General features: G+C 37.9%; 1 protein-coding gene across 4 annotated transcripts in view; it reads right to left on the reverse strand.

Annotated features, from left to right (window-relative positions):
* Nucleotides 1–21,737, reverse strand: part of ACSL4 (acyl-CoA synthetase long chain family member 4) — an 84,296-nt gene that overhangs the window by 34,851 nt on the left and 27,708 nt on the right. For 3 of the 4 annotated variants that reach the window (XM_025372215.1, XM_025372213.1, XM_025372216.1), the window contains exon 2: nt 12,374–12,426. The gene's annotated coding sequence lies outside the window, so the exon portion shown is untranslated. Of the gene's footprint in view, nt 1–1,639; nt 1,658–12,373; nt 12,427–21,737 lie in introns of all 4 variants that reach the window. The other variant, XM_025372214.1, reaches the window with a different exon arrangement.

The raw sequence follows: 21,737 nt of genomic DNA on the forward strand, positions 1-21,737 counted from the left end.
TTATTAGTTTACACAATTAATTACAGAAAGCTGAAATAACTGGTCTGAAAGGCTGGCATTTTCCATTTGTAATCATTATTGACATAAATGTCTTTGAGCACATCAACTTCTGAATTTAATTTTTTCCAGATTTCTAGGTGTAGTGGTACTCTGGCATATCATTCTGTGAGTTGAACAACAACCTTAATGCTTACGCAAATGCATGAATATGATATTTAAATCTGGCAAAACTTTGGTAGAATAGGGTATGCCAATGAGATTTTTCTTAAACATGTGCATGTAAACTAGACATCTTTAAATAGTGTTAAGTTTATATCCAAAGGCGGGGGGTGGGGGGCAGAAACTACCAACTTAGATTTACTTCTCAAAGGTCAACCCAGAAACATTATTCTGAGTTCTTCATTAAGGTACATTTCTCAGGTAATGCTATTTACTATCTCCTGTTTCCCATATGGGATCAATACAGTTGTAAAATCATTTCCTGTATGTCCACTTTGTGCTCAAAACTGCACCAGTTGCCTAGGAGTGGTAATACAAGTATGAAGTTGTATTAATTCCTGGCCCTTGGCCATTATAAGTTAACATTTATGAGTCAACTATCACACAAGATAGATCCAGTGTTTTTGAAACTGTTTGGGGGCATGGGGACAGGGGGTGCAACTAAACCATCTCTTCTAATAAACACTACTACAAACTGCCCATACATAACACTAAAAAGTGGAGTTGCTCTGGCCAAAACAGGGTTTGGGGATGTCTAGAGTCCTGCACCAGAATTCCCTGAATCCCAACTCCCAAGGTGACCACTAAAGCACTTCCACTGAAAAGCCTTGTGGTAATACATAACTAATACATAACTACCACATGCAGTATAGGCAGTAGTATAAGCAATAAACGCAAAAGGAGTTCACAGAAAGTGCAAAATGGCCAAGAGTAACTAGGAGAGGTGTTGTGGAGATTAGATTTAAGCTGGACCTTATGTTGGGCATCTAGAAATGAAAGAGGAATGGAAGGCATTCCAGGCTTAGGGACTGTACGAAAAAAGATACGAAGGTGGGAATGAAAGGACTTTGGGAGAATAGGAAGTACCAATAGCAAGGACACTAGTCTGACTGGGGCACAGCATACACTAAATACGCTAAATACACTTGACTAAATATGCTACGGTAGTTACAAGATTTAACAAATTAGGCAAAGTAATTTTGATTGGAAAACGCAGAAAGCTGGGGGCTGCTGCAGGTTAGAAAAACAGTGCCATTGGAAAGAAACTACAGAAACAGGCTCAAAAATAGTAATTTTACTTTTTTTTTTTTTTTTTTTTTGAGACAAGCTCTCATTTTGTCACACAGGCTGGAGTGCAGTGGTGTGATCTCAGCTCACTGCAACCTCTGCCTCCAGGGCTCAAAAGATCCTTCCCACCTCAGCCTCCCGGGCAGCTGGGAACACAGATGTGCTAATATCACCATGCCTGGCTAGTGTTTTTGCATTTTTTGTAGAGATGGGGTTTCGCCATGCTCCTCAGGCTGTTCTCAAAATCCTGGGCTCAAGTGATCTGCCCTCGATGGCCTCCCAAAGTGCTGGGATTACAGGCGGGGGCCATCACACCCGGCCTAAGAATAGGAATATTTTTCAAAGAGTTTACCTTCAACTGAGAAAGCTACTTTGGTGAGTCGTAGCATATTTCAACAAGAAAAATCAAAATATTACTTCACTTTGCAGAGACAAACTGAAGCCCAACCTTCCGCAACTTTTGTAGAAACAGACTGACAGACTTAATTCAATTGACCCCAGGCTAGTTGATTGTTTTTATGCCATCTAATATAAAATCGTAGCTTAATCCTGCCTGTGCCTTTGTTCATGTAGTTTAGCTGAGTATAGTGAAATCAGCAAGAAACTAGAAGTCACTGGGTGTCAATCCTCATCTCTGCCCCTAACTGGCTGTGTAACCTTGAGCAAACCATCTGTCTGAATCTGGGACCACACTAGATCAGTAGGCCTTAACCTCTTAGAGATGATGGGCCTTTTTGAGAATGAGAACTAGGAACCCAATTCCCCTCAGAAAGACATGCTAAATGATAGACACAATTTCAAGTGATTCACAAGTTCCTTGAAATCCATCCATGAACTTCAAAGGGCAACAATCCTGAACTAAAAATGTCTGGCCTAGGTGATTCTTAGGGCCATTCCAGCTTTAAATTCTATGATATACCTTACCTGGAAAGTACTTTCTCAGTCTCTTGGACAAGTCTGGTCATTCATTTCTTCAAGATAAGGTGTGTCATGTCAAGTGTTTAATCATAGTGCTGAATGTAAGATCCCCTCTAACTGAAGATTTCATGGCTACCCAAGTCCAGAACAATCTTTAATTTTTCTAATTTCACACATCATTAGCAGTATCGACCATTCAATCTGATATATGATTATACTACCATCACTTCCAAACTTCTGGGTGCCTTAGTACAGAACATAGACCAGTAGTTCTCAACCATATCAAACCCAATACCTCTTTCTTATGACAAATATTTTGTGATACCTCTTCATAAACATCAAAGGATAGTCATAATCTACCAACACACCATTTTTAAAAAATAATTTCTTACTGGTACTATAAAAGAGTACCATAAAGAAACTAATTTAAAATTTTAAAAAATAGTTGTTTCAAAACATACATTCTCAGAGACAATATTAGCAGACATAAAAGCATGTCTTCAGATTTATAAAATGCCCCTAAGGGGTGAGTACCACCTTATCCTCAATTGAGAACTCTTCAGACTTAAGGCTGAAGATATATAAAGAAATAGAAAATAGCTTTTGAAGAGCCTATACTTTAGTTGGATTTAAACTGCACTGTATGTTTTTTAGTTATTGATGTTACATAAATTTAATCTTTTATACATATTTGCCTTAAGTCTTGGAGAAAGAGAAATGCTTACTAGGTAATCCTCATAATGGTTAGTACAGACATACACACATTGCATGCACACACACACACACACACACACACACAGTAGGCAAAGCTCAAAGAACATTCAGGTGAGAAGAAACCAGAGAGATCATTTAGTCTAGAGGTTTTCAAATTCTTTCTGCAGGTAGTGAGGGGGTCATGGGTCATCCATTTGAATAGAATCTTATATAAAAACACAAGTGTAGATGAAAGCAAAAAGCATAGCTGCTCTGGTAGGGGAGGCTATGACAGCCCCTGAAGGTACTCCTTGGAACTTCCAGTTCAGCTGAATATTTGAACAACTGATACTGTCTGATCCCTCATCTTACAGAGAAGCAAATGAATGGTAGAGCACAAATCGAGCACCCAGTGCTCTTTCAAGTACACTAGCCAGCCTCTGCCCAGTTTTGCCTATCATCATAAACTATAATACTTCCTTGTCAGGTGTTATACTCAGTCTATTGATAAATTCATTTCAAAAAACATTTAAACATTTCATTTTACTTCCAAAAAAAAAAAAAGAGTTGGTGGTAAGGGTATGATGCTGAGCATCGTACCCATCATTAGGCAGAATATAATGTCTCATAAGAGAAACAACAAAAATTTTCTAGGCTCACAGATCTGGGTTTAAAATGTGGTTCTATGCAGCCACAAAAAAGAATGAGTTCATGTCCTTTGCAGGGAGATGGATGAAGCTGGAAACCATCATTCTCAGCAAACAAACACAGGAACAGATAATCAAACACTGCATGTTCTTACTCATAAGTGGGAGTTGAACAATGAGAACACATGGACACAGGGAGGGGAACATCACACACAGGGGCCTGTCAGGGAGTGGGGGGCTAGGGGAGGGATAGCATTAGGAGAAATACCTAATGTAGGTGACGAGTTGATGGGTGCAGCAAACCACCATGGCACATGTATACGTATGTAACAAACCTGCACATTCTGCACATGTATCCCAGAACTTAAAAGTATAATTTAAAAAAGAAAGGTCTATATTAGTGGCTTCATTTGTAAAACAGGAATACTGCTTATATTACCTCCTTTATAGTGCTTTTGGGAGAAACCTTTGTCTTCTTCCTCTTAAATTCCATAGCTAATCATGCTTGGTCCCTGATAAATACTCTCATCTCTCTTGCCACGCCCTCACTTGGTTGTACTTAATCATCTTAACCACAGCCTGGTTCTATCCTATCCAATTCTCCACCTCATCTGTACCTGTACCTATGCAGCTGAATTTGCTGTGAGAAACACACAACTGTGCTGAATGTCTCACTTTAAACTTGTGATTGCTACCTCAAATGGCCTCTCCCTGATGCAGAGAGACCACACTGCACTAGTCCACTCACTGGCCCACTCCTCTGGATTTCATACTTTACTCTCTTCAGACCACCAACATTCCTCATCCAGACTCATTCTCAGCAGCTGACCTATTCTGCAGAAAAAACAGCAACAATCCAAAGAGAATTTCCACAGACTCTCACTGCTACATCTACCCACCTAATCACATCTGTGGCCACATGCTGTTTTTCTCTCCTGTGACTATGGATGAACTGCTGATGCTCCAAGCTGAGGCCAACCCCTTCACTTGTACATTACACCGTCTTTATAAGGACATGGAAGTGCTACTCTACCAATTCTTCCCTCTCTTCCTTCCTCATTAATTTTCCCTGCTCTTCTGAACTATTCCCTTCAGCATCATAACCAGCTGTTATTTCTTTCATCTTAAAAATCATTCCCTCCCTTGCATCTTCTTTTCAGCTATAGCCCATTTATTTTCTATCTCTTTGGCATTCCTTGAAAGACATGTCTATGGCTCTCTGTCTCCCAGTTCTTTCCTATTCTCTCTTGAACCTACCACAATCAGGCTTATGTCTCCTACCACTCTATAAACTTGTTCTCCTCATCTGGGTCTCCAATGACTTCCATGCTATTAGATCCAGAGGTCAATTAAAGCTCAGTTCTCTTCTTCCTTGACCCACTGGCAGCCTTTAACACAGCTGAGCCCTCTTCTGCTTTAAACTTCTTCACTTAGCTTCCAGGAGACCATATTCTTCAGGTTTTCTTCCTACTTCCCTGGCTATTCCTTTTCGGTCTTTTTTTTTTTTTCCCCCCTGCTTCTTCCTCATATTCCTGGCCTTTAAATGGTATGGGGCTTGGTCTTCGAACCTCACAATTTTAAATACCACATATATGTTGTGATGACTTCCAAATTTTTCCCTCAAGCCTGGAAGTCTGCCTTAAACACTATATTTGTATATCCAACTGTTTCCTCAACAGATCCACTTAGATGTCAGTTAAATACCTCAAACTTAGCGTGTTTAAAACTGAGATCATCTTTCCACAATCCTATCTCACCCAGTCTTGCCCATCTCTATATATTCCACTTGCTTTGACCAAAAACCTTAGATTCACCCTTTTACGCCCCCTCTCTTTCTCACACATTCCACAGGCAATTTATCAGCAAATCCTAATGGTTTGACTTACAAAACAGTTCAATCTAATTCAACTACTTCTCACCACCTCCACTGTTACCATCCTGGTTTAAGCCACTATCATCTCTCAAGTGCATAAATGGCATAGCCGATCTAGTCTCCCTGCTTCCACCTCATACCCCCACAATAAATTCTAAACTCAGAAGACACAGTACTATTCTCAAAATGTAAGTTAGATCATACCATTCCTCTGCTCAAAATCTTTTAAAGAATTCCCATATGACTCACCCAGAATATAAGCTAAAGTCCTTACTATAACCTGTAAGACTATATAATCTTTCCCCTACCCCAAGGTTATGACTTCACCTCCCAGTACGCTTTCCCTGGAACACTGTTCTGCAATCCCATTTGTTCCTGCCTCATGGCCTTTGTACTTGATGTTCCCTCTGCCTGGAATGTTCTTCCAAGACACCTACATAGCTTATTCTCTTGCTTCTTTTTTTTTTCTTTACTCAAAGAACACCTTCTCAGTGAGGCATTTCTCCAACCACCTTCTTTTAAAATTGGACTCCCCACACTTTATGTCCCTTACTTGCATTATTTTTTGTCCACAGTACTTTTCACTAATATACCATGTTTTATTTTTCATGTTTACTGTCTATGCCCCCAGTAGAATATAAGCTTCAGAAGGCAGAGAGTTTGTCTCATGTGATGCTGAATCTGTGACTGGAACAGTGCCTCCATGTGTTAGCTTCAAACTGTTTACTGAATTAAGAATGTACCGGAATTCTTCTGAATCTATAAGGTAAAAATATATGCAAGTATAATAACATGAAGGTAGCTAACTTTAATCATCTTAAAAACAATTACTTGTCCATGTCAACATCCTAGGAAATACTATACTCTTAAAATCCCTGGTAATTAAAATAAACTTGAATGTGTTGTTAGTTGCTTAATAGAAAATATGAAACTGGAAAAACTGCCTGTTGCACAGAGGAAAAAGATTGGTGTTATAAAAGCATGAAGATTACACAATTTGCACTATGTGCATCTTCACTGATACTTTTCACAAAGGTATGCTGTCCTTCCATGTATGAAGAGTGATACTGCTATCCCACCATTAGGAGGACATGGACTTTGGCGCTTCCTTGAGATCATGTATTTGTATGTCAGCCAGAAAAAGGCAGGGCATTATCTTCAGTCACTGGATAGTTAATTGCTCCTGTTGAACTTCACCATTCCATATGGGAATCATAGTAATAACCAGGTACTGAGCATTTACTACAGGCTAGGTACTATGCTAAGTCCTTCAGATCTATTATCTCATTTAATCCTTCAGAAAACTCCTTTGAGGTAGTACCTTCATTTTAAAGATATAACAGACTCAGAGAGATTAAGTTGCCCAAGATAGCACAGCTGAGTAGAGATTTGAACCCAGGTCGATTTGATTTTAAAGTCCATGTTTTTAGCTCAGTTGTCTGTGATCCTAGTCATACTGGTATAATCTAAATAAGTGAGAGTGACAAACTTTGGGTATGAAGAAATACTGGCAACAATTTTGAGCAATGATCTGTCCTATATCCTAAGACATTTCGTTTGGGGGCGGGGGCTGTCTAGATGTCCAGTAAGTACTAGAAGTTTTAGTGAAAATCAGATTCAATTTTATATTTTTGTTCTGAGGTGAGATTTAATAAGTATTTCATTCCAGTTACTTCAAACACTCCAAGATAGGTTAAACACAAAAAGCATTAGTGATACATTAAGCTCTAGTACACAAAGTAAACAGACACTACATATTAATTAAAGTCTGAATTTAAAAGAAGAAATCGTCTTACCCAGAAGCATGTGACACAACACCAGTTTGAGAATGAAAGAGAAAAACTACTGAACTGCAGTTGGTTAATGCCAAGACATTTTTTCAAAAGTTTTAGAAAATGAACTAAACCAAGCAAGGATCCATGCATCTGCCACGCTGAAACATACAGTAGTGACAAATTAACTTTGTCCTTGATATAAGATCTTACAATAGTTTTTAAATCAATTTGAAAATCAACAATTAACAATATAAGTGCTACTTTTTTAAAGTTTCATTTTCAAGTTACACATTATTTAAGAGTAATTTAAACACCAAATAAAAAGACAATTTGCCTTCTGAAACAGATTAGTTGTAACTAGTAAACATTAAATCAGGAAACAATTATAAAAGCTCCAAGAGATTAAACAGATAAGAATATCTGCTGTACTTTAAAAGATCATATTTCTAAATAGATGTTGCACCACAAAGACTTTTGTAAAGGGGCGGAGTGCTTCCTTAAAATCTTACTTTCTTTCACACACTATTAAAAACTTCCAAATTGTTTTTGGAATGATTGTAAAATATACAAGAGAAAGCTCAACTACTAGGTTAAGAATGAAATGAAATCCAACTTTACAAGAGACATTACAATTAACTTTATACTTTAACATTAAAACTTAGAGAATGACAATACCTTAAGAAAATAAAGGCATTAAGAGTTGCTAACAAGATCTTTCATCAGTCTGCAAGATGAAATAATCATGTAAAATACATGTATCATTATAGCACTTGTCTCATCTGATTCAGATTGTTATATTGCAAATAACAAGCAGTCTATTCAATATAAAATAACTTGTGCAATCAAACCTTAAGCTCAAATACACAGTAATTATAATAAATACATTTTAAAACCAAGAAAAGCAAAACAAAACCTAAGATGACTATATAGATGCTGTATACCAACACATTACACCTGTGCCTGGCTAGTTTGACTGAAAGCTTTTCACAATTATGACTGATCTTTGGGTGCGTCTCTCACAAGATAAACTGAACCTGTTTACTTCATCACCTGGAGAGGTATTAACTCCTGAATTCGCCATTCTGCCAGTCTCTTTGCAGCTTTTCCCAGCAAAGAAAGCACCTCAGCTGCCATGTTGAAGATACTTTTAATGCTCTACAGTGAGTTCCCTCCCATCATGCCTTAAGAAGATCCCCAGCATGCATCAGATAATGTTGTTTCTAGGTCATAGGATGTTATAATCGGTATCCTATCTGTATATGTCAAAATGAGGAGCTCTAGGAGTCAATGCTGCTGCCTACACACTTCACCTACACTGTGTATAATTATACATCTATTCCTCATTTCAAGTGATCAAGATATACTTGATTTTTTAAAATGTAGATTTCTAAAGCTGGGAATTGGTTGTATATAATTTAATCCAATAACTGGTTGTAAATAATTTAATCCAAAGCTTACATCTAAGGAATCTTGAGGATAAATCAGGCTAGAAGTGGCACCTGCTGGCTAAGCATGATGCTATAATCAAACTTTATTAAACATAATGAAAAAGGGACAAAAACTAAGTTCTGGGTGATATGTGTTTAGAGAGCAATACAAATGGTTCAGTGCTGTAGAAGGGCAGCAGATAGCACAATGACAATGTTAATGTTGTCCAACTGATGCTAAAGAGTAACTGCTGCAGGTCCCTGTACACAAAACCTTGCTGCTAAATTAAACTGCCCATTGTACCACAGTGGAGACTTAATTTTATCTACAAAGTCTTCAATTTACTGGGTGCTTTTTCTTTGTTGGGATATATAGATGATTTTAACAGAAGTTAACTAAAAATAATTGGGTTATAGAATTTAACTTTAAAGTTAACTTTTATAACAAATGTGTTTTCTTCAAGTGAAGAATATACAAAATATCTATAGGTTATACATCTATTTCCTGTAATCTTACATATTTATTATAATAAAGTAATACAACTTAGGGCTTTCAACCATGAGTGTAGGTTCCAAAAAAGTCTCTAAGCAGCAGTAGTATTTCCCATAGGAATATCTTCATGTTACAGGGAGAATTTTACAACTATGCCCTTTTTTGCCACATGATCTGCCCTCCCCATCTGCTAGAGGAGGAACCAGTTTAATAGGTTAGTTTGTGAATGTTCTTTCCAATATGTCAGACTGTTAATAAATTATGCAACAATGTAGTCTTAAACCATTTCTTATAAAATGGCCAAATAAATGACTATAATTCAGCTGCCTGACTACCATAATACAAAATTGTATCGTGATTAAAAAAACAAAAAACTCATTCTGCTTTTCAGTATTAAATGGATCTCAGAAGTGATTCTAATTAAAGAACTCAAAGACAGATTATTCAATAATCTGCTGGATATTGAAATTTTATGGCCATATAGTCAACGCTCACATATTAGCTGTAGTAAAGAACAGAAGGACACATATTCTAAAGACAGCAGGTAATTCAAAAATGCATTTTATCCTTATTAGCATTTCATTTTGAGTATGTCTGACATTTCAGAAATTAAAGAATTCCTACGTAAAGAAGTAAGTCACACAAAGCCAAATATAAGAAGCCATGGAAAAGTACCCCTAGAGTTAATGTCTCCGCATTAGGATTGGGAATACATTTCATTCCGTTCTCTCCCTCCACATTCATTTGTTTATCTGGCTTATGTTTCAGTAAGATGAGTGAGACAAGGGTGATAAGGAAGTTAATTATTTCCATTTTGAAACATACTTTGGGAAAGTTCAGACAACGGCAATTAATGGGGAGCCTCCAAAGTGTCACAGAGTACTATCTGCAATCTCCTGAACAGAACAACTGGCCAGATATGTTCATGCCAATGTTTCTGGTAACTTCTACTCTTCACCTTGGTAGTTTTTTCCCTTCCAAATCTAGATGGGCTGCAGATTGATTGGTATAAATATGTATGTGTGTGTGTGGGTGTGTATCTGTGAGAGAGAAAACAGTACTTTCTGTAATTAAATTAACTATAGAAGTTTGAATACTACACTCTTCACAGTGGCAGTATAGTCTGTCAACTTCCAAAAGGAAATAATAACTTTACTGATATTTTAACTTCTTTGTCAGTCATTGGGGAGCATGTAACACCTAAGTAGCTGAATTCGGTGACAGCTAATTCTGATCTGCTGATAAAAATCTTTGGCCATGTTTAAGATTCTTCTAATGCAGGCTAATCAGTGGACTTCAGCACTTAGCTATACAAGAACATGGTCTTTTGAATTTCTTTATACTTGGAAATCAAAAATAGTTATTAGCACATAAGAACTACTATATCTTCAGTTTCAAATTTATAACCTATTAAAATGAAAGCAATTTTCAGAAGACCAGGAATTCTAGAGAGACAGTATCACACATAGGGTTTTAGTCGTGGTTCACAAGCTGCTGAGCTGTAAGACCTGGAACAAATTAACCTCTCAATGTCTGTTTCCTCATCTGTAAAATGAGAAGTTGGGTTCATATTTTAAGATATCACAAAACAGTAAAAAATGTAAAAGAAAGAAGAATCGTAGGGGGAAATGACACAGAGCTACCAAGTTGTTGTTGTTGTTTTGCCGAGCATGAATTTTTTTAAAGCCCTACCATTTATTATCACCATCATTTCACGAGATAAAGAACATGTTTAATTCCCCTAAATTAGAAAGATATATTCCGTAAGAAGCACTCCTTTAAAGTGAAAATGTTTAGCTTTTAAAAACTCATGATCTTCTGTCCTTATTTTTCTCACCTCACCATGGACCAGTGAAAATGTTTTCACTAACCAGCACTGGTCTAAAAGTCGATAACTGGGGATTATAGGAATAGGTAAATTTCAAAGTCCAAGCCTCAAACACTATGATTTTAATTTTACGTGCTCTGTTGTATTTCTTTTACTCCATATTGTAGTCTAGAATAGATGCCTCAACGAAACATCTACTTAAAAATTTATGAAGATCAGAAATACACTTAAATCAGTTTGAGAGACAGCCTCTATGTATACTTGCCCCAACACATTGAAGTTTATTCTTCAATAAGCTTTGGCGCAGGTGCACATTGTGGCTGTCTCTCAAAGAATAAGCTTCAGGTTGGTATGGTGGCTCACGCCTGTAATCCCAGCACTTTGGGAGGCCGAGGTGGACGAATCACAAGGTCAGAAGTTTCAGACCAGCCTGGCCAACATGGTGAAACCCCTGCTCTAGTAAAAACACAAAAATTAGCAAGGCGCCGTGGTGGGCACTTATAATCTCAGCTATTCAGGAGGCTAAGGCAGGAGAATTGCTTGAACCCAGGAGGCAGAGGCTGCAGTAAGCCGAGATCATGCCACTGCACTCCAGTCTGGGTGACAGAGCAAGACTCCATCTTGGGGCAAAAAACAAACAACAACAACAAAAAAAAACAATAAGCTTCAATGCATCAGGGCAAGCATAAACTGCTATGGATGTAACTTCATCAACAATAACGAACCACTGAGGACAGGTGCGGTGGCTCACGCCTATAATCCAGCACTTTGGAAGGCGGAGGTGGGATAATCACTTGAGGCCAGGAGTTCAAGACCAGCCTGGGGAGCATGGTGAAACCCCATCTCTGCTAAAAATACAAAAAAAAAGCTGGGCATGGTGGCATATGTCTCTAACCCCAGCTACTCGGGAGGGGGAGGCGGAGGTTGCAATGAGCTGAGATGGCGCCACTACACTCAAGCCTGGAAGACAGAGCGAGACTCTGTCTCAACAACAACGATAATAATAATAATAATAATGAACCCCTGATTGTGTACTTACTATTAAACCCATTTTAAAGATAAGGCAACTGAGATAATGAGAGACTAAGTAGTTTACCAAAGACACATATTCTATAAGCCTCAGTAGTCAGAACTGGAACTCTAATCTCTGATCCAGTTTTGGGTAGGACTCAAATAGAAAGATGTTGCTTGGATTTTAATTACCACTTGCTCTTTTACAAATGAGTGGCAAATGGTTAAAATTTTAGAAGCTGCACAGGGTAAAATGTTTTCCTATTTTGCTGTATAAAATAGTGCCTTTTTAAACACAATCATAAATATTGGTGGAGTTTTTCCTCTATAAGAGTCAAGATGCCCATTAGTATGGTCACTTACTTTTCTCAAAAAGCTAATAAAATTACACATTTAGAATTTCTAAAGGACAAATACTTACAAATGTCCTCTTTTTCTCTTAAGAAGAACACGAATATCTTCTGTGATTTCAATCTGCAGTAAGAGACAGCATTTATGAGTACAATGACATGAGAAAAGTACCCCTTTAAAAGAAATATTGCGTGCTTATTCACATTATCTGCGCACCTTAGCTCGTAAGCTTTTCCTTTTTACTAAAGGAAAAGCAAGAAATGACTAGAGATGAGTGTCTGACTAGAATTAGTGCTATTACAATCTCAGAAAGTAACTGAGCTAGACTCTAAGTAACAGTAGTTGAAACTCTATGGAAAAATGACAAGAAGCAAGAGTCATGTTCTTAACGGTTTTATTTGTATCTCTGAATCCCCCATGGTCAGGACCAAAGCCATGTTCAGACACAGAGACAATGTCTGACCACAGCAAACTAGTCAGTCACACAAGACAGCCATCCCCACACGCAGATGACTGCAGGCATCTATTCTCCCATCGAAACCAAAAACGAGTAAGTTCCTCGAAACAACACAAGGTTCCTTCCCAAATACAAATACGATACTGGTCTAAGTAGAAACCTAAATATATTTCCATCTTCTTTCAGTCTGTAAACACACCATTTTTGTGACATTTTTCAAGATATACACCAAAAGGGCCAGGCAATGGTGGCTCATACCTATAATCCCAGCACCCTGGGAGACCAAGGCAGGCAGATTCCTTGAATCCAAGAGTTCAAAACCAGTCTGGGAAAAATGGCAAAACCCCATCTCTACTAAAAATACAAATAATTAGTCGAACATGGTGGTGCATGCCTGTAGTCCCAACTACTTAGGAGGCTGAAGTGAGAGGATCACCTGAGTCTGGGAGGTCAAGGCTGCAATGAGCCAAGATTGCACCACTGCACTCCAGACTGTGCAACCAGAGTGAGATCCTGTCTTAAAAAAAGAAAAAGAAAAAGAAAAAGAAAAAGGAAGGAAGGAAGGAAGGAAGGAAGGAAGGAAGGAAGGAAGGAAGNAAGAAAAAGGAAGGAAGGAAGGAAGGAAGGAAGGAAGGAAGGAAGGAAGGAAGGAAGGAAGGAAGGAAGGAAGGAAAAGAAAAGGAAAAAGATATATACATCAGAAATGTTTGTCAGTTTAGGGTTGGGGTTTGACCTATTTTGGACAATGCAGGAATAAACTAGTTACCATCTGAATACTTGGAATAGTAAAATAAGGCCCTTCAGTAATTTGATATTGCTTTCTACAGAGCTGGGGCTCCCTGGGCATGATGCTATACTCTAAATAACTGAGGCTTTATTCCATCCAGCAGTATTCACTACTACTTGCATATGATTACGTAACAAGAATAACCCTTCGAGTTTTTTGTTTTTTTTGTTTTTTTTGTTTTTTTAGTCTAGACGCCTCCATGGAAGTCATACAAACATCCACATAACTGTAATCATCACACTAACTAGCTGGTGTTAATTCAGACAGTTAATTTTCTCCTTGCTACTATTAAAGAGATGAAGGAAAGAATGATTTATACCCAAGCCTATTACTAACAAAGACTAGTTACTAACAGTGAACTACTTTCAACTTTATGTTAATATCCACAATCTACTTTTGTTGAGGGGTTACCAGGGACAGCATCAGTATATGTCTTAACACAAATAGTTAAAACTACTTATAAACAGAAGTCATGCCATTTCATATGTTCTTATTTTTCTTCCAGAAGGCTAACACTGGCTATTAACATGAAGGGGGGGGGTGGGGCACTTATATTAAAATAAGATCCAAAGAGCTCACAAGGAGAATGTTGGGAAAGAAAAACTTCATACTTCTATATAAAAACATACACATTTCCCCCATAGATAATTCCAATAACTTAAAAATAAATGACAAAAAAAACCCACCCATCCTTCTATAAAATCATCTAAAGATCTAAAGGTGGAAGTTGCAGGGGAGAGGGATAAGGGAAAACACAAAACTATCTGCTAGTTTGCTTAATTTGGAAAATAACTCCATAAATAAATATTTGCAAAGGATAGTCAACTCTTGACCCTTGGTACTAGAGAGTGTCAGGGAATTCTCCAAGCTGGATGAGAGCCCCAGCTTAAACCTTCTACTCATCTCCATTCTCGTAGCCCCAAATTGGCTGAGCAGGAGAAGCAACTCTCAAAGGTTCTCTAATGCTAAGGAAGTAATTTTTCTCAATGCCTATCACCTTAAAAGCCATTTCTTTCATCACAAAAAAATGAAAGAAAGTAGCAGCTACCCAGGAAAGAAAAGGAAACCAAATCACATTTTGTAACCTAGCCTAATTTAGTTCTACACAACAGAAAAACTGATCCTGCACTCTCCTCTCTCCTAGTCTCCTCCTACAAAATAGCACCTCCCTGTTAAAGTCATTATATTAAAACAAATTGAAGAAACAATTTAATATAAAAAAACTAGGCAGATTACCACCATGCGGGTTGCATTTACAGACGATCAGGAATTGGGATGATTTAGCTAAAACTGTAAAACAAACTTCAGACTCTTTCACTTCAGATATACGCAAGGTTTTTGTAACATAAAAAAGTTAGAAAGTCTTAGCCTAGCAAATTGTTAACAGACTGAAGCATATATTGTTTATTTTCAACCTAACAGTAACATGGTGGCATTAAAAAAAGAAAAAAGAGATAATACAGCATCAAGAGTTTATTATCTTACCATTAGAAAAGAAGGCAGCACTGAAAAAGCCCAACTCACCAAATGCCAGTGAGCAAAACGAAGTCCATGCAGCTAATAGGACAGCAAAAAGTGATATAAAAAAAGTAAAAACTGATAAAAATACAAGGCAGTGTTCAATTTCAGACAACCCTCATATCTGGGGACAGACTTAAAAACAAATCATTAATGTGTTTGGCTCTAGCCCTCTCTGCAAATAAGTTGGTCTCTTAACCAATATTTTGAAAACATTCTTCCACAAGCAAAGTCAATACTAAACTTGTGATAGCATCTGTTGGAAATGTTTCAAGCACGAAAAATCATCGTCCTGTACTTAATGTCTCAAAAATCGATCTTAATAAGTTTAAAATAGAATGTTTCAGAAAACAGTGGAAAAATATTAAGAAAGCTTTTGGCCGGGGGTGGTGGCTGATGCCTGTTATCTCAGTACTTTGGGAGGCTGAGGTGGGCAGATGACCTGAGGTCAGGAGTTTGAGACCAGCGTGGCCAACATGGCGAAACCCTGTCTCTACTAAAAATACAAAAATATGCTGGGTGTGGTGGTGCATGCCTATAACCCAGCTACTGGGAAGGCTGCGGCAGGAGAATCGCTTGAACCTGGGAGTCAAGATCACACCACTGCACTCCAGCCTGGGTGACAGAGTGACTCGGTCTCCAAAACAAAAAGAAAAAAAGAAAAATATTAAGAAATATAAAAATATTAGCACTTAATGTTCAAATCTAAAAGTAAATTCTGGCCAAGTCCTTTTCAAAACAATTCCCTACACAATGGTCCTTGATAAGTCTTATTTTAGATAAGTATACATAAATCACATATTGGTAAATAGTAGATTAAAACTGCCATACTAGCCGGGCGCGGTGGCTCAAGCCTGTAATCCCAGCACTTTGGGAGGCCGAGATGGGCGGATCACGAGGTCAGGAGATCGAGACCATCCTGGCTAACACGGTGAAACCCCGTCTCTACTAAGAAATACAAAAACTAGCCGGGCGAGGTGGCGGGCGCCTGTAGTCCCAGCTACTCGGGAGGCTGAGGCAGGAGAATGGTGTAAACCCGGGAGGCGGAGCTTGCAGTGAGCTGAGATCCGGCCACTGCACTCCAGCCTGGGCGACAACGCGAGACTCCGTCTCAAAAAAAAGAAAAAAAAAAAAAAAAAAAAAAAAACTGCCATACTAAAATACATTTCAATGTTTAGAAATGTTGTTATCAAGAAATAATACAGGTCAAAAACAGTATGTATGACTCCATTCTACATACATACATATATTTGAGTGTTACATATTCATAGAAAAATTAGCAAAATGTATTTTAAATACTAACAGTTATTGCTGGGTGGCAGGATTAGAGGTGAATTGTTTTAATATTTGCATATATTTTGGGTTTTTTCTGCTGATTTAGTGTCTTCCAAAATTTTCAAAAATAAAAATTGTATACTTAAAAGTTATTTTAAAAACCATAAAGGAACAAGAAAATGACTCATTAAAAACAGTACTAAAAAACTGTAGTAAGCCAAACTACGGAAGGTGTCGCTCACAGGCTAAGCTGTGGGAGAAACTTTTCTTTTCCCCTTAAGAATATATGTGAGCCAGGCGCAGTGGCTCACGCCTGTAATCCCAGCACTTTGGGAGGCTGAGGCAGGCAGATCACAAGGTCAGGAGTTCGAGACCAGCCTGACCAACATGGTGAAACCCCGCCTCTCCTAAAAATACAAAAATTAGCCCGGCGTGGTGGTGGATGCCTATAATCCTAGCTACTCAGGAGGCTGAGGCAGGAGAACTACTTGAACCCGGGAGGCGGAGGTTGCAGTGAGCTGAGATCACACCACTGCACTCTAGCCTGGCTGACAGAGTGAGACTCCATCTCAAAATAAATAAATAAACAAACAAACAATAAAATAAAAATATTCAAACATTACAAAATATATCAAATGAAGTGAAAGTGTCCTTTTATATCCAACCACCTAGAAATAACAGCTTTTACGTTTGGTGGGTAACTTTGAAGCCCTTTTTCTAAGCATATTCTAATACACACATACTTTTTTTTTTTTTTTTTTGAGATGCTGGAGTCTCACTCTGTCACCCAGACTGGAGTGCAGTGGCATGATCTCGGCTCACTGCAACTTCCACTTCCCAGGTCCAAGAGATTCTCCTGCATCAGCCTTCTGAGTAGCTGGGACTACAGGCGTACACCACAGCGCCCAGCTAATTTTTGTATTTTGAGTAGAGACAGGGTTTCACCATATTGGACAGGCTGGTCTTGAACTCCTGACCTCAAGTGAACCACCCACCTCGGCCTCCCAAAACGCTGGGATTACAGGCATGAGCCACCTCGCCTGGCCAACACATAAAATTTTTAAACAAAAATTGAATCATACCATCTATACATGTCTGCAACTTGCTTTAAAAAAAAAAAAAAACACTGGGCCAGGTGCAGTGGCTCACACCTGTAATCCCAGCACTTTCAGAGGCCAAGGTGGGTGGATCACATGAGATCAGGAGTTCGAGACCAGCCTGGCCAACATGGTGAAACCCCATCTCTACTAAAAATACAAAAACAAAATTAGTCGAGCATGGTGGTGGGCGCCTGTAATCCCAGCTACTCGGGAGGCTGACACAGGAGAATCACTCAAGCCCAGGAGGCAGAGGTTGCAACAGCAAACCTCTGTCTCAAAAAGAAAAATAAAACAAAAAACTGACTCTCTTACATGTCTTTCCATGGCAGAATACACAGATCTACTTTTTAACCATTCCATGGCATTCCATTGATTATATGACCACATCACAATTAAGTCAACCCATATTCTCTGTTGGTAGACATTTGGGGTTTTTCTAATTTCTGATCATTCGAAAGATCACAATGAACATCCCTATCAATATACTTATGCTAGTGATTCTAGAGGGTTTCTATCTAGTAGAATTGCTGATTCAAAAGGGTATGATTTTATATTTAGTCTATTAAAAATTGCCCTCCAGGCCTAGAAGCAGTGATACCCCAATAGCAATGAGCATATCTAGCACACAGATCTTGGGTTCCAAATACAATTCTCTAAGAAAAGGAACCAGAGCTCTTTGGAGCAGTTGATTCCAGGTCTGAGGCAGGAAATAGTCAAGATGAAGTTAGTGTCATCTGGTGCCAAGGAATAAAGGAGGGCTGAATTTTTTTAAATGGGGTCATGTGAAAAGGACACAGGGGTCAACCCAAAAAGAGCTCCCAATGGCCAAAGCTGGTATTAACACAACCTGGGCAACAAATAACAGTAATACTAGATTATATCCCACAGAATAAAATAATATCCATGAGTCCATACTAATATACATGAACGACTGAATAAGTAAATGAGGGAGAAGAGACTAATCATCCTTACAGAAAAATTCTAATAAATGTAGAAGGAATAAAGGAAATAGAAAATCTCCATTACAGCACCACAGGAATAATTACTACAGGCAAAATCCATCAGTGAATGCTAATGCTGGTGAGCAAAAGCTGAAACTGGACATTACATGGTCTCAAAGTATCTCCCCCAAATATGTATTAATAAAAAGTGTATTGATATTACTTCATTGCAAAAGGGAAAATAATAACATTACTGTAGAAAAACAGTTGATAGCATCTTAACTAGGTGATCAGAGTTACCATCACCAGTAATAAGGTGCATCTATACCATGTAAGCCCTAGCTTGATTCACTGAGAAGAACACAGCATCATTTTTGTGGTATTCTTGCCCGAATTGCATAATCTCAATCAAATCATGAAAAAACATTAGATTAACTCAGATTAGGAACATTTTTAGTTTTTATAATTATACTATAATTGTGTAACATGTTAACATTAGGGGAAATTGGGTAAAGGTCCCATGGAAATGGTGTATAATTTTTGCAACTCTATTGTAAGTCTAAAATTTTTTTTATAAAAATGTAAAAATGCCTTCTAAAAAAGAGTATACTATTTCATATTCCCACCAGCAGTATATTAATATGCCCATTTCCCCATACCTCCTCCAATACTAGATTGAACTGTTTGACAGATACCAAAAACACTGTCTTAATTTTTTGCTTTTCACTATTAGCCAATGAACATATGAAAATATTTCACTGGCTGGATACGGTGGCTCATGCCATAATCCCAGCACTTTGGGAGGCCGAGGCGGGCAGAACACTTGAGGTCAGGAGTTTGAGACCAGCCTGGCCAACATGGTGAAACCCTGTCTCTACCAAAAATACAAACATTAGCCAGGTGTGGTGGCAGGCACCTGTAATCCCAGCTATTCAGGAGGCTGAGGCAGGAGAATTGGTTGAACCCGGGAGGTGGAGGTAGCAGGGAGCCGAGATCGTACCACTGCAGAGCGAGACTCCATCTCAAAAAAAAAAAAAAAAAAAAAAAAAAAAATTTCACTATGTCTGAATTTCTTATATAAATTACTTGCTCAAGTTCTTTGCCCATATTCAACTTGGTTTTTCATTTTTTTCTTATGATTCATAAGAGCCCTTTGTATATTAAGGAAATAAGCCGTTTGAGATATTGCAAATATTTTCTCCATTATAGCTTTTCTCTGTTTTGAGTGCTTGTTTTGGATAAATATTGTGGGGTTTTTTGTTGTTGTTGTCTGGTTTTTAGTTTTTAGTAGTAAAATGTATCTCCTTTATGGCTTCTGGGTCATTTTCCCACTTCAAGACTATAAAATTATTCCCTCGCATTTCTTAGAAGTATGAATACTAGGTCAAAGATCTTATAAACTATGCCATATTCACATTCTCTGATGCCTTCTTGCTTGAGACACCAAATTACATATCCATGACAACAGTCATATTTCTTTGCATAGATAAATATGCAGTATTCTGATAGTTTTCACTTTATCCATTTTGAAGCAGTTTATTTATTTTTCTTATCTAAGTAAGGTAAAAACTAAAGCAAATAAGCAATGCTTATTTATCCTAGACCCATTCTCTTCATCTAAACTCAAAGACAGAGTCTAGTTTGAATGCCAAGAGAAATATTCCAATCTTAGCTAATAATTCTATTATCATTCATTTTGTTACATAAATTCTCCCCTATCATTAGTATGGAGATATATAAATACTGATGTAGATCTATCAAGTGCCTAATGAACTGCAAGCACACAAATTTCACTCCTGACATACCAAGTTGTAGACTCTTAGAACCAAAATAGGCTTTAAAGTGAAGATAATGAGCCTGTCTCTAAAAAAGAAACTCTTCTCTTGGGCAAACCTGGAGGACACTATGCTAAGTGAAATAAGCTAGACACAGAAGGACAAATACTACATTATACCATTTATAGGAGGAAACTAAAATAGTCAAACTCAAAGCAGCAGAGAGCAGAAACCAGGGTGACCAGGGGCTGGGTAGAGGGAGAAACAGGATGGTATTAGTCAAATGATACAAAGTTTCATAAGAAAGATGAAAAAGTCCCAGAGATCTACTGTACAGCATAGTGCCTATACTTAACAATATTGCATTGTGTATTTTAAAATTTGCTAATAGGGTAAATCTTATGTTAAGTGTTTTTATCACACATACACACAAATAACAATACAAAAGAGGGCAGAAGGAAACTTTTGGAGGTGATGGATGGGTTTATGGCATAGATTGTGGTGATTATTCTCTCCAAGCTGTTTACATTCCATTTTTACAGCTTTTTGTACGTCAATCATACCACAATAAAATGGTTTTAAAAAATGAGGGATGGGTGGTTAATTATTGTCCATTTTGGTGCCAATAGTTTTCAAAGGCAACTTTTTAATTATATAGGTGTAATCATTCTTCAGGGAAAAATGAATACAAATTAGAGTGTGCACACAGAGGTTTCCAAATGAATCCATCCATCTCTCTTTAGGAAGTCTCTGCAGTATACATTTCTTAGGACAGTTTTGCTTAAGAAGTTTAGCTTGTTCTGCTACCAGTGACAAAGAGCAGGGTAAAAGACACAGGGAACCAGTGAGATGCCTACTAAAATAAGAAATGGAAGATGCTCAAGGACAAACATTGCCTGGTTTGACATTTTGTCTGTGTGGTTTATTCTGCCTATTTGCTTCCTTTACCTGAGGCTTAATTGAAATCTCCAGTTTCTGAGCCATACTTTTTATCTCAGCTTTGAAATTCAGTTTAAATATGTACCTTCTGGGAAAGTGTTGTTATTTATTTATTTTTTTTTAACGACAACCCCACCCATCCTTCATATTTAATGACAAATAGAAAGTTTTTTAAACGCCAGAAAATTCCTTTTTTTTTTTTTTTTTCTGAGAAGTGGAGTTTCACTCTTGTTGCCCAGGCTGGAGTGCAACGGCACGATCTTGGCTCACCACAACCTCCACCTCCTGGATTCAAGTGATTCTCCTGCCTCAGCCTCCCGATTAGCCAGGATTACAGGCATGCGACACCAGCCTGGCTAATTTTGTATTTTTAGTAGAGACGGGGTTTCTCCATGTTGGTCAGGCTGGTCTCGAACTCCCAACCTCAGGTGATCCGCCCGCCTCAGCCTCCCAAAGTGTTAGAATTACAGGCGTGAGCCACCGCGCCAGGCCCCATTTACTTTTTAGCAATAATATTTAAATCTTGACTTTTGAATAGAGGTATATACTAGCTTAAAATAACTTACTATAACACAAATAAATTATGGAGTGAAGTACAAGGTTGACGTTAAAATTTATTAATCTACTCTTTACCTTCCTCAC

The sequence above is a fragment of the Theropithecus gelada genome, chromosome X (genome assembly GCF_003255815.1).
Source record: "Theropithecus gelada isolate Dixy chromosome X, Tgel_1.0, whole genome shotgun sequence".
Classification (NCBI taxonomy): domain Eukaryota; kingdom Metazoa; phylum Chordata; class Mammalia; order Primates; family Cercopithecidae; genus Theropithecus; species Theropithecus gelada.